At 35.2% G+C, this 18,354-nt stretch overlaps 1 long non-coding RNA gene across 1 annotated transcript; it reads left to right on the plus strand.

Moving 5' to 3' along the window:
• The first annotated feature begins 8,921 nt into the window (after positions 1-8,921).
• LOC116423165 lies at positions 8,922-17,268 on the plus strand. Its single transcript, XR_004233648.1, has 4 exons — positions 8,922-9,205; positions 10,102-10,207; positions 15,051-15,167; positions 16,791-17,268. It is a non-coding gene; the product is annotated as an uncharacterized LOC116423165 (long non-coding RNA).
• The last annotated feature ends 1,086 nt before the right edge of the window (positions 17,269-18,354 follow it).

The following is an 18,354-nucleotide window of genomic DNA, read 5'->3' on the forward strand; positions in this document are numbered from 1 at the left end:
TCATGTTTAGTATCATCTGTTTTCTTGATAAAATACTGTAGGAATCCAGGTAATCTTGTTTTCTTGATAAAATACTGTAGGAATCTAGGTAATCTTGTGACAGAATGAAACAAGAATGGAGTTGGGATTTTGAAGAGAAAGGAGGAGGTTTGGAATAGTTTCTGTGAAAAATATGTCAGAGAATAAATCATGGATTGCTGAGTATGATGAGAATCTGTTTGAGGTTAAATAACATGAGCTTGAACTGGATCAAATGAAAATGATTTTGTGAATTTCTCCAGTATTTTTGTGATACAGGAATAGAAGTGGAAAAAGCAGATAATGGAGATGACCCAGAATTTGAGATTAGAGAAGGAGTAATATGAAGACTAGGGGGCAAAGAATTCTGTTGAAATAACTAACTGTTGGGTAAAAATATAAAAGGAAGTAAAACTAGAAGGTTGATAGATCAAAAGAATGGAAAGGATCAAAAGACCTGAGGTAATTAAGGTTAAGGGAGAAGGGATAAGTAATGTCCAGGAGTTGTGGTCAGATAAAGGAATATCAGAATTCCAGATTATGGATACTTGTGAATATTAGTGCCATCAAAGGTGTGACCATCCTTATGTATGTCAAAGGTGGGATGAGGCTGCTGGTCACTGAATTTAGGAGGTTCACTGAATGGGAAATCAGGGAATTAGAGATGCCAATATACATATTGAAGTTTCTGAAGATTAAATAGGGGCTGGATTGAAGAGATAGACTATGAATCAGGTACTGAACTCTTTGAAAAGGAGGAAGAATGACATGACTAGGAATCTGGTAGATAACTATTCCCATGATCTGAGTACAGTGATAAATCTGTTGGAATGACTCTCAGAGGAAGAAAGGTTATTAAGTAATGGGGGAAAGGTCTTGAAGGAGCAGTGAGCAAAAAGCAGCAATACTACTTCTCTTCTTAGATCGGAATGTTGTGGGCTTGAAAGGTGAATTTGGTACTAGAGAGGATTGCTAGGGAGGAATGGTCTTCAGGAAGAGCCATTTGCCATGAATTCAGGTAGATGGAAGGGCAATAAGAGAAAGAAGTTTAGTAGAAGGGCAGTTTGCCAAAAGTGGAGTGGGCTTTAGGATAATGGAAGGGAAGGATAGCACCAGCCGAAGGCACAGGAAGAGATGGGCTGAGATAGATATAGATGAGGGTGTTTGGAACAGGAGGTTTTGCCTATACTGCTTTCAACTATGAATCACAGAAGTTCAGAGAGGCGGGGGAGAGGACATGTTAGCCAATGAAGAAGAGATAGTCATATACTTTTCTTTTTCAGATTGTTAAGGCCTTTTTTTTAAAATATAACTTTTTTATTGAAGTTTTTTTTATTTTTAAAACATATGAAAGGATAATTTTTCAACATTGACCCTTTAAAAACCTTGTGTTCCCATTTTCTTCCCCTTTCTTCCACCTCCTTCCCGAGATGGTATGTAATCCAATATATGTTAAACATGGTAAAAATATGTCATATACTTTTCAGTAAGCATCAGTTCCAAGGCCTCCATGTAGGAGGCTGTTTTGATTTTTTGATTAGAAAGAGAAGGAGATGAAAGTATTTGGGATGATGTAAGGGAAGGGGGAGGATCAGGTCTTGGATTTGTCATAACCCTACAGCTCTATCTCATATTATTCTCTTCCTGGTACTCTGTGCTCCTGCCAAACTCATAGTCCCAGTACACATCCCACATACATATCCTTCAATTTTCTGACCTGTAGAACTTTTTCAAATAGTTTCCTATGCCTAGAATCTTTTTTACTTCCTTGTTGTCTTTTTTTCCCTCTTAACCCATGCTTGTACTCCTTTTGAAAGCTCTGAAGATCTATTTATCCTTTAAACCTCACTTCTATGCAACTTTCTTGATTTCTCCAAGAATGATTCCTTCCCACCTCATTTAGCAGTTCACCCATCTTTAATGTACTTAATATTAATTATTTTTCATCATTCAATTCAATTTTATTAAATAAATAAGAATTTATTGCACACTTACTATGTCCAAAATCTTGAGGTAGGTCCTAAAGATACAAAAAGAAAAGGGAAAAAAGATCTTCTGTTATAAATCAATTTATGTTCTTTTCAGGAAGGGGAAAGCACTAAACTCAAGAGTAGGGGAAATCATGAAAGGTCTTCTTTTTTTATTTATTTATTTAATAGCCTTTTATTTACAGGTTATATGCATGGGTAACTTTACAGCATTAACAATTGTCAAACCTCTTGTTCCAATTTTTCACCTCTTACCCCCAACCCTCTCCCCCAGATGGCAGGATGACCAGTAGATGTTAAATATATTAAAATATAAATTAGATACACAATAAGTATACATGACCAAACTGTTATTTTGCTGTACAAAAAGAATCAGACTCTGAAATATTGTACAATTAGCTTGTGAAGGAAATCAAAAATGCAGGTGGGCATAAATATAGGGATTGGGAGTTCAATGTAATGGTTTTTAGTCATCACCCAGAGTTCTTCTCTGGGCGTAGCTGGTTCAGTTCATTACTGCTCCATTAGAAATGATTTGGTTGATCTCGTTGCTGAGGATGGCCAGGTCCATCAGAACTGGTCATCATATAGTATTGTTGTTGAAGTATATAATGATCTCCTGGTCCTGCTCATTTCACTCAGCATCAGTTCATGTAAGTCTCTCCAGGCCTTCATGAAAGGTCTTCTACAGAAGGTGGGACTTAAACTGAACCATGAAGACACACAGTGATTCTAAGAATCAAATGTGCAGAGCACACACACTCCAAGCAGGATGGGAAATCTGGCAATCATTGTAGGAAATGGACTATTACATGAATAGCACATGGATTAATTTGAATGAAACATAGATTTTATAGGAATAATGTGAAGTAAGTCTGAATAAGTATGCTGGAGTCAGACTATAAATGAACATGACATGCCTTGTGAAGAGTTTCTGAGACAAAATAAAGAACAATTTGTTAATAACAGAATGGCATTCCAGGAGGCATTGAAGTTTCTTGAGTGGAAGAATGGTATAATCAGACCTATGCTTCCGGCATATTATTTTGTCAGCTATGTGATAGATGGAATGGAGAGCAGAGAAGATGAAAATAGGGAAGTCAATCAGGAAACATTGAGGTGGCCCAGTGCAAGGAGTGGTAGACCTGTTTTTTGGGAGGCCTGAATTTAAATTTGGCATTAGAACTTTACTAGCTGTATGACTCTGGGAAAGTCATTTGACTGACTACCTTCATCTATAAAATAAGGATAAAAATGATACCTATTTCCTAGAGTTGTTGTGAGGTTCAAATGAAATGTTTAGAAAGCATTTTGTATCATCATATAAATCATCATATAAATGCTAGCTATTATATTTTAGCTGAAAGATAGGAGGGACCATGGTATTCTGGGTGGAAAGTGTACTAGATTTAGAGTTAGAGAATCTGGCCTAAAAGTCCATTTCTTTTAATTACTACCTGTATAACTTTGAACAAGTCACTTTAACCTCTCCAAAATCTGGGTTTTCATCTGTAAAATGAAGAAGTTGGATTTTCTGACTTCTAACATCCCTTCCAGGTCTAAATCTATGATTCTATATATGTATAGTTTACTAATATTTATATCACTCCCATGCAAATATAGTATCCATTTTTAATTAAGCACTTATATATACAATAGTTAAAGTAAATAGTAGGCACTAAAATACATATATAGAATTAAATTAAATCTTTCTTTAGTGGATTTGTGACCCTATTATATAGATATGTCCATTATTGTAATCCAAACTTACTCCCTTTTTCTGCTTCATAGTATTTCCACCATCAGTTTTTCTCTAGATTTCTTAACATTTTATGGATAACAATAGCACACAGAGCTATTCTTTTATTCTTCTTTTCTTGATTCATATTTGAAGAATCTTATAGATCTTATAACTTTTATAAGTTATAACTTTGTAGAACTTAAAAACTTTTAGTTTTAGCTTCAGTATATCTTGTCAGACTATCTGATAACTCATACTTTTTTCTTTGAAAACAGAAATGCAAATTTGTTAAGCATATAATTAAAATATTAAAGTCTTAACAGAGTATATGGAGAGTTAATCTTGGAGGCAGGATGACATGGGTTCAAATTCTACCTCCAACTGTCACCAATGATATACTATATAACTTTTCAATGCTCTAAGTGAGAGCAGTCAAATTAGGGATTTGGGGCAGCTTGGGTCAGCAAAACCCCAAGTACTGCTGGAATGAGATTCAAATGTAATTAGAAAATATTTTTAAACAAAAATGCAACACAACAGAGATAATGCTAATTTCTATTTTTCTAAGTCAATATGAGTCTGACATCATTGAACTAGATGAAATATAAGTCTATAAAGTGCAGAGAAGGTGCTGACCTGCATGAGCAGAGGGAATTTCTTCATCTGGTATTTCCCTATATCATCAAAATGACCGGTTTAGTCCCTTTCTCCTATTAGTCATATTGGGAAAATTTGGGCTTACAATGCACATCATTGCTAATCAAAATAATAATTAGCTCAATCAAACACTTGCTTTGCATTAGGAGCTCAGCTTTAACAATTCCAAATAGGAAATCATACACACAAGATTCAAGTAGAGAAAATGCATACACAGAAAGAAGGGAGACAAATAGAGCTAGGTTTGTAAGGTATAGAAAACACACATGCAAGCATGATTGGACAGAAATGTGGAAACTTGCAGTGAAAATGCCTCAGGGAAGATGTTGTCCAGTGGTATTGGGGTTTCCTGGCAGGAATATTAGAAAACTAGTAGTTTGACATTTCCTCCTCCAGCTCATTTCACATATGAGGAAACTGAGACAGACAGGGTTAGGTGACTTCCTCAGGGTCACACAGTATCTGAGGTCATATTTGAATTTAGTCTCCCTGACTCCAGACCACTGCTCTAACTACTGTGCTACTTAGCTTCCCTCAGGCAAAATAGGACAGAGCAGTAAAAACACTCCCCAGTGTCCCCAAATACTATTGAACATTTTTTGTTGGGCTTTTGGGTAGATACAAAAAGTACACGTTTTTCTGAGCTTCTTAGATCCCTTTTGAAAATGGAAGACCGCATGTAGTAATATGATCAACTCTGAACGACTTAGCTATTCTCAGCAATATAATGATCCAAGACAATTACAAAGGATTCATGATGAAAAATGCTATCCTTTTCCGGAAAAGGAACTTATAGTCTGAAAATGGACAGAAGCATATTTATAAAACTTTTATTATTTTTAATCATTTTTTTCTTTTATCATTCTATTTTTTTTGATCTGTGTTTTCTTTTGCAATTTAGCTAATAGGGGAATGTTTTGCGTGACTGAACATGTATAACCTACATCAAATTGCTTGCCTTCTCAAGGAGAGAAAGGAGAGAATATGTAACTCAAAATGTTTTTTAGAAAGAATGATAAAATTTTTTGTTTACATGTAATTGAGAAAAAAAAATTTAAATGTCAAGAAAAATGAAAGACCTTAGAAGGAAGAAGGAAATAGGGGGATTCAAGTGCCTTTTGAGCCCCTCTCTAAGCAAAAGAGAAAAAAAGTAGGGGAGGATCCTCACACAGATAAAAATGTCCTTTCCCAAAGAAGCAGCAGATACAATTTGAAAAACAAGGGAGTCAAAACAAAGCAACAGCAAAAGCAAACCTACCTTGCCTCTGTATAGCCTTCTATATGGGGTGTGTGTGCATGTGTGTGTGTGTGTGTGTGTGTGTGTGTGTTTGTATTTTAAACTGTAGGATATAGTGATATCTTTCTTCTTAGTGATATCTTACTTTCTTAGAATAGTGAAGCCTGTAGGAGTATTCTTTATTCTTGCTTATCTCATTCTTGTTCAGTCTGCCTGGCTTTGCAAAAACATTTGTTCCTTCTCTGCATGTCCAAGTTAGATAGCTGCACAAAAGATCATTTGAGGGGAAGTACTTTGGTATCTTCTTCAAGGACCATCCTAATTTACTGTAGAACTCAGTGGGGGAGAGGAACACCTGCAGGGCTTTGCTGGAGAATGTGTTCTGCCAAGTTTTTGGTATGGGAATTAGTGCCTGAGAAAAATTAAACTTGCATAGTTTTTCTGACTTGTAAAAAATTGCTTTAATTCTGGGAAAAGTTTGGTTTTAGAGTTTTCAATTCACACAATATATCTTCATACTAACTAAGGAGAAATAACAGTGATGCCTGTGGTCAGTCAAATTTGGGGAGGGACTGTTTCAAAAAGAAAAAAAAATCTAAATATTAGGCATTAATTTCATAGGGCTCCTTCTCAAAGCTTTCCCAATTTTTTCATATGTACACCTGGAACAGATTCAGTATTCAAGATGGAGCAATCAGAATTTGTATCAAGGACTTAGTAGATTTTTTCAGGAAAGGGCAGTAAACCCCATAGGACGAGATTTCTCCACTTAAAATAACTGTAGAATGTATAAAATTTTGCAGAATCTACCTTCAAAGACACACACATACACACACACACACACACACAACAGGCAGAGAAACAGGCAACTGGGGGGGGGAAATTTCTGCAGCCAATATCTGATAAAGACTGAATTTCCAAGATTTGCAAGGAAGGAACTAATTCAACCTTATAAGACTAAAAGCTATTCCCCAAATGATAAAAGGAAAAGGTAAAAAGATAAGAACAGATAGTTTTCATAGACAGAAATGTAAGCTATGAACATCCAAATGAAAAATTCTCCAGAATCAGTGATAACTATAGAAATGCACACTGAAATAATTCTGATTGGCAAAGTTGACAAAATAGGAAAATAACAAATGTTAGGGAGACTGCAGAAAAATAGAATCAATAATGCACTCTCAGTGGAAGGCTAGCCATTCTGGAAAGCAAATTGAAACTGTGCCTCAAAAGTTACTAAACAGTATTTACCCACTGACTTAAGGAAAGTACTACCAGATCTATACCCCAAAGAGATCTAAAAAGGAGGAAAAGGACCCATATATACAAAAATATTTATAGCAACTTTTTTTGTGGTGCCAAAGAATGGAAAACTAAATTGGTTACTATAATTTGGGGAATGGGTGAATCAATTTTAAGATATGAATGTAATAGGATATTATTGTGCTCCAGAAATGACAAAAGGGATGGATTCAGAGAAACTTGGGAAGAATTATATGAATTGACAAGGAGCAAAGTGAACAGAACCAGGAGAACAATGTGTATGATATCATATTTTAAAGACAGACATCTTTGAAAGACTTAAAAACTTTGTTCAGGGTAATAATTAACCAAAATTCCAGTGGATTGATAGTGCTATGTACCTTGATGCATACTACCTACTTCCTGACAGAGAAGTGATAGACTCAAATTGCAGTGATACATTGGACAAGACCATTGTGGGAATTTGTTTTGCTTGGTTATACATATTTGTCAAATGAGTTTTTTCTTTGTTTCTTTCAGTGGGGAGATTTCGATAGGAGGGAGAATATTTAAGCTTTTTAAGAATTAAAATTTTAAAATATAATAGATATGTAAATATGAAGTATCTGGGCTTTTACGCCGGTCACTTTCTACTGATTGTTTTCCATCATAATTAAACATTGTTCAGAAAAGGCTTTTACTCATTTTTTGATTGCTTTACTGCTCTTTATATTTTTAAATTTAATTACATTTGATTCTTTTCTGACTATAAGGAAGCCACATAAAAATGCCCACCTAATAGCTATTTGACTGATAATATGTGATCTCATTGATAGGCTAACCCCTTTAGTGATAGATACAGATCAAACTAAAAGTGTCCTCTTTTTTTAATCTTTCCATATATCCTCTGCTCAGAAAAGTTTTGATAAAAACAAGAGACTGTATGGTATTATAGTGAATTGTCAAGATAATTAGCTAGATACTAGAATTCTGTTAAAAAAAAACAACTCAGGCATTCTGGGAACTCTCAAAACATTGGCTTGTTGATAAACTATTCTATGCAGAGTGGTTGAAAAATTAAGACAACTTGCTAGTCTGCAAAATAGCTCTGATTTTGGGCAAGTTTCTTAAGCTCTCACTAATTTTATTTGTTTGTTTTAGCATTAGCTTAGAGGGGCAGTTTCCACATCTGGGAATTCCTGGTACCAAGAAAATCCCAGATCCAGTGTGAGCCCTTATATCCTGCTCTAATAGGGATACAAATATCACACTTGATGGCAGTGAACTTTTGACACATAGCAGTTATGAGTAACAACTGCTTAAGTCAACTTTTGGACTTGCATTCATTAACATAAAAACACAACATACCTTCTACAAGACATTTCCTTTTGAAAAACATTCATTAAAAAGTTTGTCATAGATTTAGAATTTTAAGAGTAGATCTTGTTCAATAACAAAATTCTTGATTTTAAACATAATTTTCTATGCTAATGACGTATTGGAAATTTAAAATCATTCATCTGTCAAAAGAGGACAAGCTTTTCTTAAAATGAACATTTTAAAGCACAGCTTGAACTAGAAACAAATCCATTGAAAAAGAAGTAGGTCACTGCCTGTATATTTCCGGTATGAGTTAACACACCCTAGAATCGAAAATGCACAGATTGCCCAAGATTCCTGGAGTTTGCACAACACTCCAGAAATCCCTTACTTGCAACATTTTTCTTTAGAGAGACTACGTCTTGGGGGTTCCTGTTGAAATACAGCATATGCTTAGTCTGTGCTATTTTTTTCCCATTTTCTCTTTACTAGTGAATTATTTGGCTTGGTTCTAAAGTAGGGAAGGAAGAAGCACTTTTAATCAGGAAATAGTAAGAGGCTATTTACTTTTGCTGACTTGGGAAGCTGAGTAAGACCTTGGCTATCAATCAGCTCGGTTCTTGTTTTCACAAATGGATTGGCACGCCTGCACTGTGACGTCAGCCCTCATTTAAATGCTTCAATATTCTGGCTTCCATGGACTTTGGAAAGTCCTAAAACTAGACATGATAATATTAGACTCAGTAAGGTGTGTCATCTTACTGAGTTAAGACCTTTTTGGCTGGATTATTTTGAAATCATCTTTTATTGAAAAGACTAATCATTGTTCATAACAGCATTTTGTTTTAGTTAATCTTTTCTCATCAAGAATGCTTCTGTAAATTTTTTATTTTTGGAGGGAACATCACTGAAGGCAGCTAGCATACACAGTTCCTGTGATATGTTGGAAGAATTGATCGAGGCAGCTCTAATGTCAACAATTTGTTAGCTCAGATTCTATTGGTAGGTAAAATGAGACATTGATAAGTCATTGAATAGTTTGTATAAAGGTTTACTTTATCCTAATATAGCAAGGGTCATCAACAAGGATAAATAGCTCTGAGGAACAGCTTTAGTAGACAGTTCACTTTCATAGAAACACGTCTAAACATCAGGTTATTAGGGGACAACGATTTTCTGGTCTCAGGCACCCAAGAAATCTGAAAAGCTTAGTATGATTGGGACTTTTAAATGCTCTTAGATGACCAGGAAGCCATATCACCTATTCCATTTTTGTCTTTTTTTTGGTGGGGTGAACTAATCCCCAAGGATACAAGGGGAAGAATCTAGCTTTTTTCCTATTGTACTGGGGAAGGGGAAGAAACTATATTAAAGACTTAGAATTCTGTCTTGGATTCTTACTAGCTACATGACATTAAACATAAGACTTGTCTGTGTCTTAGATTTCTTATCTAATAATAACTACAACAATAATAGTGATTATTTTGTGTCAAGCACTGTTAAGAGTTCTTAAAATATTATCTTATTTGATCCTCACAATAAACCTGGGAGGTAGGCACTATGTTATCTCAATTTTACTGATGAGGAACCTAAGACTAGATGAGGTTCCTTAGTTCAGGGTCCCATAGCTAAGAAGTGTCTGAGGCTAAATTTGAATTCAAGTTTCTCTGCTGCCTGTCCCAGAACTGTATCCACTGTACCATATCTCACTATTAATAGCACTTACCTCACAGAGTTGAGAGGATAAATGAAATGAAGCATTGTGTTAATGTTAGAGCTCAATATTATCTCATTCTTTTCATCTTTTTTCAATGGAATTGAGGTAGAAATGATTCTAGGGCAAGTTACTAAACTGCTATTATTCTTTTATATTTAATGTTCTGTTGGCTATTGTACAGGTGGATATAAATGATTGCTTTTTGTGATTTGTAATGTAAGCTCATCTTTGATATGTTCACTGAAAGTATATTTGGGACAATTCCAGTAGAAGAAAAGGTCTACAAGGTAAGAATGATACACACTTTATCTTATTCCCAAATGATTTTGATTTCTTTCTCTATATCTCTGTATTTTGTATATAGTTTGGATTTATTATTATTAAGTTATTATTATTATTTCAGATTATTTCAAAAAATAATACTATTTATTATAAGTTATTAAGTATGATAACATCCATTAAAAATGTTCTTAAATTTTTATGGATCAATGTTTTGTCCATGACATTGTGAACAAAAGTTGTTTATGATAATGATCCAGTTAGAGTATCCAAGTATCCTTGAATTCTCAAGGATATTTTGAAATCTATCTTGTAAATGTGGGGATTTGTCAATGGTTAATTTGTGAAGGGGCATAATTGTCTCTTTTTTTGGTAATCAGGAGGTGATAAGGAGGGCACTGGACAGAGGGTCCAGTGGACAGAGGGTCCTCACATGGCGACCATGTTTGGAATCTCTGCAAAGAGGGGTTCCCAGTGTGGTCCTTTTAAGTCGGAGACTTAGCTCGAGGGGCTTTGGGATGTAGCCCCAAAGTTGGCTCAGATCCGGGTGGGGCTGGGACAGGTCCGGACCTTCTATTGGAATTCAAAGGGACCAGGATTTGTGAGTCAAAGGGTAATTTACATTAGCTAGGGGGGTTGAGAATCAAAGATTGGAATCTTTCCCACATCATTGGTACAAAATTTTTTCAACTTCTTGTGATAATTACACAGTTTCTACTATTCCTTTCCTAATATTTATTGATCTGGGCTCCTTAAGAATGATCTTACAGCAACAATGCAGCCCTATATCAGTATCATAAAACTATTTCTATAAACAAATCAGTATCACTTAATCATTTGTTTTGTTGTCAGCATATTTTTTAGTTCATCCAAGGGATGTCTTGTGATTCCTCTTGATTTTAACCTTTCATAGGTTTTGTCTGGAGGTTAAACCATCTCGGGTTATAATTGACATAGTCAGTGGTATATATCCATCGTTAGCCCTTACTATTGCTGTGAGAACTTGATGTCTCTTCATTCCATCAGCATTTATGTAAATTTTAAACCTGTTTATCATGTACTCTGAGAACATCAATCACTTTCTGCTTTTTGGATGAGCAAGTAAATATTAATCTTTCTATCACACCCTTGGAATGATAGGCTCTGTATTTCCTTATCAGATCAGATAAATGATGATTATGGTATGGTGATCTTGATCACCTTGGGTTGGTTTGAAAAAGATTATCAGTTGAGAGAGGGAAGGGCATGAACACGTGTTTGGGAGTGGAGGAAGCATACTGAGTCGGAGCCCTAGAATCAACAAGGTAAAGCAAGAGCAAAAATTTAAAAAAATGTCAAAGGTCAGGACTAAATAATCTGTGGAGAAGTAAGAGTACTTCCTTCTTTCCTGATTGTCAGACTCATATGTGTTATATGTGAGAAAAGAAGTCTCAGACTAATCAGTGATTAATAGAGTCATAACTAACATGGGAATAACAAGACTTTGCCCCAGGGTGTTAAACTTCTGAGGAGAAACCATTACCTGAGCACTGCATTCCCTATGGCTTGACTCATATCTTCATTGAAATGAATCACCCAATCCCTACCTGTATCCCAAACTTCCCATTGCTATGACTCCCCTGTTTGGGGTCATCTCCTTTCTCTCAAGATTAATGGACTCTCCCTACTGTTTATCTCCTCAACCCCATCTCTATCCTTTGTGTCCCCCTTCCCCCCTCACTGAGCTTCTTGCCCATAGAAAAAATCTCTGTCATCTTGACTGATTAACTGATTAACCACAATTCCAGAGGACTCATGATAAGAAATGCTAACCACCTCCTGATAGAGAGGTGATAGACTGAAAAGGCAGACTGAGACATAATATTTCTGGGGGAGGGAGATTGAACATGGTTAATGTAGAAATTTATTTTGCTTGACTATGTATATTGCTTAAAAGGTTTTTTTTTTTTAATTTCTTTTTTTTTATTGGAAAGGGAAGGTGGGAAGAAGAGAAAAATATTTTTATTAATGAGAAAAAATTAAATTAAATTTTAAAAAATCTTGATTCTCCATTAAACATATCCTGATGCCTCATCAAGATAATAGAGTTTAATTATAGTCTCAAAGTTGGAAGAGGTCATTTAGTTCAATCCAATTTGAATCAGAATCCTCAACATCTCCAATAAGTGGCAATCCAGCCTTTGTTTAAAGCCTTTCAAGTGAGGAGGAACTGTTCTCCAAGATAGCTCATTTCACTTTGAGACAGCTTTAACTATTATGAAATTTTCACTTAACTCAAGTCTAAATCCACAACTCCCACCTATTGCTTTTAGTTCTGCCTTCTGGGGCAATTAGAACTAGTCTAAGGCATCTATCATTCTGTCTCTGCCACAAAGTAGTTGAGCAAATTACTTCAACTCCCTGAGCCACAGTTTCTATACTTTTAAAATAAAGTGATGTGGTACAAATTGAGGCACCATTGCATTTGCAGTCAGAGAATTGGTGGTCATCTTAAGGCTATCCCTGTCCCCAAATTATTCCTAGTGACAGCAGAGGGTGAAGGGTGGGGAGGCAGAGAGGGTATAATCTCTTTCTCCCAGTCTGACTGGCCAAGGTCAGCTCTTTACTGATCCACAGGAAGACATTAAGTCTTTGTGTAATAACTCTGGGGAGAAGCAAAATGAGTCCTAGCCCCTGGGATCTGAAACTGAGAGGCTGTTACTTCAGAGATATTTTATACTAATGGATAAGAAACTCTGTCTCTCAATGAGGTGGGTGGGGAAGTTCCTGAGTCTCCCACTCAACTGAGACTTTCTGCAGTAGAGCCCATCATATTTCTCAACAATTAAATTCACCAAGAGAATTGGATGGTTCACATCAGATTACCAGCCTGAGTTGTTTGAATCTCTACTCACTAGAATTTCGTGATGACTGCCTTCCCTTCCCCTCCTCCCTCTTTCCCTAGGCTATCTGCCAGCTCAGTGCCTGACAACCACCTATGTCCTCCCTGCTTATAGTTCATAGATATGAGTCATATGATTCAGAATTTAAAGTTGTCTTAGGTATTTTATCTCTCTAACACAGGGGTTCTTAATCTTTTTTGTATTGTGGCTCCCTTTGGTAGTCATATACTCTGAAGTATATAGATTCTTTAGAATAATGTATTTAAATCCATAAATTATAACACCTAGGATTACAAAGAAAACCCAATTATATTCAAGTACAGTTATCCAAAAATTTTAAAACTCAATTTTATGGATCCCTTTTAAAAACCTCTGATCTAGTCCAACACTTTTAAAAGTGTTAATTTCATTTTTATTTAAATTTTTTGCCAATTTTTTTCTACCAATTACTGCCCCCCAACTCCCTTTTCTCATAGAAATCTCCCTTGAAATAAATAAAAATACTTAAGTCAAAGAAACTGATGCAGCAGTCAAACCTGACAGTCTATATTTGTAGCCAACCACCTCTCTACCAAGAAGAAGGAAGTATACTTCTTTTTTGGTCTTCTGGAACCAATGTTGATGATTGTTTTTAAATTTTTGCTAGGTTGTAAGCTCTATGAGAATGTATTTCATTTAATATTTGTTCATCTCTTTTCTATGTAGGTTTTTAGATCAAGAAAGGGACTTAGAAAATATCTGGTCAACCTTGATCATTGTTTGCCCTTTGGGAGATTGATCATTAACAATTGAGCCAATCAGCCCTCTTTGTAGTGTCCAGAAACTGGAAATTGAGTGGATGCCCATCAATTGGAGAATAACTGAATAAGTTATGGTATATAAATGTTATGGAATATTATTGTTCTGTAAGAAATGATCAGCAGGATGATTTCAGAAAGGTCTGGAGAGACTTACATGAACTGATGCTGAGTAAAATGAGCAGGACCAGGAGATCATTATATACTTCAACAATGATACTATATGATGATCAGTTCTGATGGACTTGGCCATCCTCAGCAATGAGATGAACCAAATCAGTTCCAATGGAGCAGTAATGAACTGAACCAGCTATGCCCAGAAAAAGAACTCTGGGATATGACTATGAACCACTACATAGAATTCCCAATCCCTCTATTTTTATCTGCCTGCATTTTTTATTTCCTTCACAGGCTAATTGTACACTATTTCAAAGTCTGACTCTTCTTATACAGCAAAATAACTGTTTGGACATGTATACATATATTGTATTTAACTTATACTTCAACATATTTAACATGTATTGGTCAACCTGCCATCTGGAAGGGATGGGGGGAAGGAGGGAAAAAGTTAGAATAAAAGGTTTTGTAACTGTCAATGCTGAAAAATTACCCATGCATATATCTTGTAAATAAAAAGCTATAATAACAAAAAAAATTGAGCCAATCAGGAAAGGCCTCCCAAAGGGTAAACAATGATAAAGTTTGATCAGATGTTTTCTAAGTCCGTTTCTTGATCTAAGATATCACTTGAGACAAATTTTATCCTTTTAGGTGTCAATTTAGGTGTCAATTTCTCTAGATTTCATTTTTTCCTTTGTAAAATGAGGGGGTTGGACTCTATGATTTCTGAACTTCCTTCCAATTTTAGATCTATAATCTTAGTGATCTATGCTCTAGGCACAGGGGACAAACAACCTTTGCAAGGGCTAATTTGTGCAAGATAGGAGATGGAATGCTGAAGATGGGGAAGAGCAAAGCTAGCTAGGTTAGTATGAGGTGAAGTGTGAATGAAGAATAATGTGCTTACAGGACAAAAATAGACTATGAAAGAGTTTAAAAGTCAGAAGAAATTTTGATGTGAGAAAATATTCTTTATAAGTGGATACTAGTTAGCAAGTATATAACAGCCAGAACTTAATAAATGCTTGTTGAATTGAATTTCCTTGTGGTAGATCCGTGGATCCTTTCCCCTTCTGATCCTTAAAGAGACAGTGCTGTCAGCCAACAGACTCTTCACTGTCTCCCATTAAACATTTGTGGGTGCCACACTACAGAGATAAGATGTTAAGGTAAGAAGAACCTTGGTCTAATTCAATTATAAATAAATAAAGTACTTACTATGTTACTATATAGAGGTAAATCTGACAGTATTAGAAGAGGGATATGTAGAGAGAATCAAATGAGATTACTGAATAGTCTGACTGAATGTCAAACTTTCTAGAGGAGAGAAAATTATAGAACAATGTTTACGAGAATAATTTGGCAATTAACAACTCCCTATTATAATCCAACAATTAAAATTGACTTTACATTTGGTAGTATTTAGGATTTTCCTCTCCAGCAAAAACATTAACAGCTAATGAACAAATAAATAATTCCTTTTGGTACAGAGAACAGGAATGAATGAAATAAGTGATTTTAGCATTAAAGCAGAAGGTTGGTCTTATAAAATCCATGTATCAAAGGAATAGAGTTGGTCAGTGAAAAGACCTAATCTTCTAATCTTGAAAATTCCATCTTCATTTCTTTGACTCTTAAAAGTTCCCTTATTTTCTTCCTTTCTTTTAAAAAAATATTTAAACCATATTGGCATTTATCCAAATTTATGTTAATTAGAGGTCATTAGTACTATTGACTAAATGCAACACTCTTCTCTATTTGCTTTCCAACATGCTTATCTGGTTAAGTTTGGTGCCAAATTTTTTTTCATTAATTTCTAATGTTCTTTCCATATAATCATAGAACTCTTCAGTCTCTCTCTGTCTCTTTCTTTTTTTTTTTTTTTTTCTCTTTATCTCTCTCATCAGTCTTTTAAGTTAGATATGATTTTGGGATTAAAATATATATATATTTTTTTGGCGAAATGACCCTTAGAAAATAACCTCCCCTCTAAAAAAAAAAAATCTGTTAGCTGTCTTTACATTTTGCTGCAAACTAAATTTTTTGGTTCCATTTATGATGAGAATGCCAATGTGGATATCACTCATTTCCTCTAATAGTGTGTTAACTTGTTGGTCTTAGACAAAAATCTTAAATAATTAAATTTGTTATAGCTAAAAGATAAATTATTGTATGTAGATAGAATAAGAATGCCGATTCTGAGCATTTTGCCCTCCTTTCTACTACTTTCCTACTATTAAAGCAGAAGGAGGCTATGTAGGATGAGGAGACATCTAATATGAATAGAGATAAGTACTTCTGGGCTAGTCATAATGACAAGCAACAATCCATACATTTTGTTGCTAGTAATTATGCATAATAAATTTGTGAATATAACGCTAAGGTTAATATAAAGCTTTTCAGCTTCACCTAGTTCTTTCCCCCTTTCCTCTTAGTGGGGAGCCACCAAGAGCATTATGGGAATGGTAGAATTGGGAGAAATCTCTCACTTCAATTCTTCAAAACTTTGTGATCTTGCTGAATGGAGTCTCTAAAATGTTTGGAGGAGATGAACTTTTGTAGTAAGGATTTGACAATTCAACAGAATTTTCTAGCCCCAGGTAAAAGAGTTGGTCCCAGATACTTATAGTTAGTTCAAAAAGAAAATAAGTAAAAGATAAAAGAATAAAGTTAATTTTAGCTTGAGTATTCTGTTGGCTAAGTTTCATAACTCATAGTCTTAAGCTATACACTAAAAGAATTTTATTCTTCTCTTGCCTGAGAGAGGTTTACTAGCTGCATCATCCCAACAGATGGTAGCACAGAGCAGTGGACAGCCCTGAAGAGGAAGAATAACTGAAAAGCAGAGATGACATCATTAGAGAACATGGCCAGGTATACATACTGGTGATATGTACCTTTTATATTCAGATCTTTCAAGCATTTACCCTGGTCACACGTTCTCCTTATATATGCTTTTCCCTACTAGTGGTTAACCTGTGGGACAGTATACTTGTTATATGAGGAAAAGAGGGACAAAAATCTTTTCTTGTTACTTAATTTGTCATGACAATTGAATAAATATATTTTGTTTTGAACAAATGATTTCTCTGGCCTTATAAAATTAAATACATCATTGAGAGTTGATGGGCTATGTTAGTGGCTGTTGGATGGTTCATAAGGAATTTTGAATCTGGGGGGTTCAGGTACAAGGAGGACCTTGTATAATTGTAGTAGAGACCCATAAAATTTGGTCTGTTGTAATACATTCTTAAAATGTCTGTGTTCCAGGGTTCTGTATTCTTCACTGTTCATAAAATACATAAGGATTTGCCTGTTAGTTAGGACTTTTAAAACTGCAAATGCTATTTTAGCAAATGAATTGGTATTGCTTGGTAGAAATGTGTCAAGGGATAATTAAGTCCTTAGAACATAGCCTCTATTATCCTTTCCCCAAAAAGAACATGTTTCAAAATCATTCCCCCTTAGTACTTGTTAGGCTAGTTAAATATCAAAAACTCCCTAGGATACTTTGTTTTCTGCTTCCCTTTGCAATTTACTGCAATTTCACTACCTTGCCTTATATCCCTAAACTGTTAGGAATAATTTAAGCTCTTTCTAAGACTGGGATAATGCTCATCTCAACCTAAATGAAGTAGATTTTTTCAGCACCTTAGTTCTTATAAAGACTTCTGTAGCCTAAGCAGAAATAAATGTAATAAGGGATTGACCAATAAGACCCAGTCCTGAAAGCATGCAAAATATGCTCAGCCTGGTAACAACCCATGTGGATGTTTCTAAGCATGTGTATTGGAGGAACATTTCTCTGATTCAGAGCATGCACAGGTATTCTCTGATTCTTTTCTCTTGGCTTATTGTATGGCTAAAAAGAAATTCTCTTCCTGGCAGCTTTTAAGCAAGGAGGAAAAAAGATTGTGTTATCCCAAATGGGGAGAAAACTAGCGTTAACAGAAACATCAGGCACTGATGCAGCTTCATTATTTTCCCACTAGACTACTATATGATTTTGAATATATGGTATATATGTTTCTTTTATCTCTATTTTTTTTAAATCTTTGGTTAATGATTACTGGAGATGGTTGAAATAGGTTATGACCTTATGAGCTTTAAAAGGCTATAATAACCAGACAGAGATCCAGCAACCAAAATAAACAACAATCTTCCAGGAGCCATAGTAGTTAAACCCAATGAGGAGCCAACTCTGAGTCCAAAAATGGATCAGATTCCTGACAGCTAAGACATACTGGACTGAAAGCAAGGGACTGGCTTTTCTACTCATTATCCTACAACCTGAAGGGAACATGGTGGGAGAAGTGGTGGTGGTCACCATTTTAAGTGTTTCATCGTGGCTAGACT

This window comes from Sarcophilus harrisii, chromosome 4, assembly GCF_902635505.1.
Source record: "Sarcophilus harrisii chromosome 4, mSarHar1.11, whole genome shotgun sequence".
NCBI classification, from domain to species: Eukaryota; Metazoa; Chordata; class Mammalia; order Dasyuromorphia; family Dasyuridae; genus Sarcophilus; species Sarcophilus harrisii.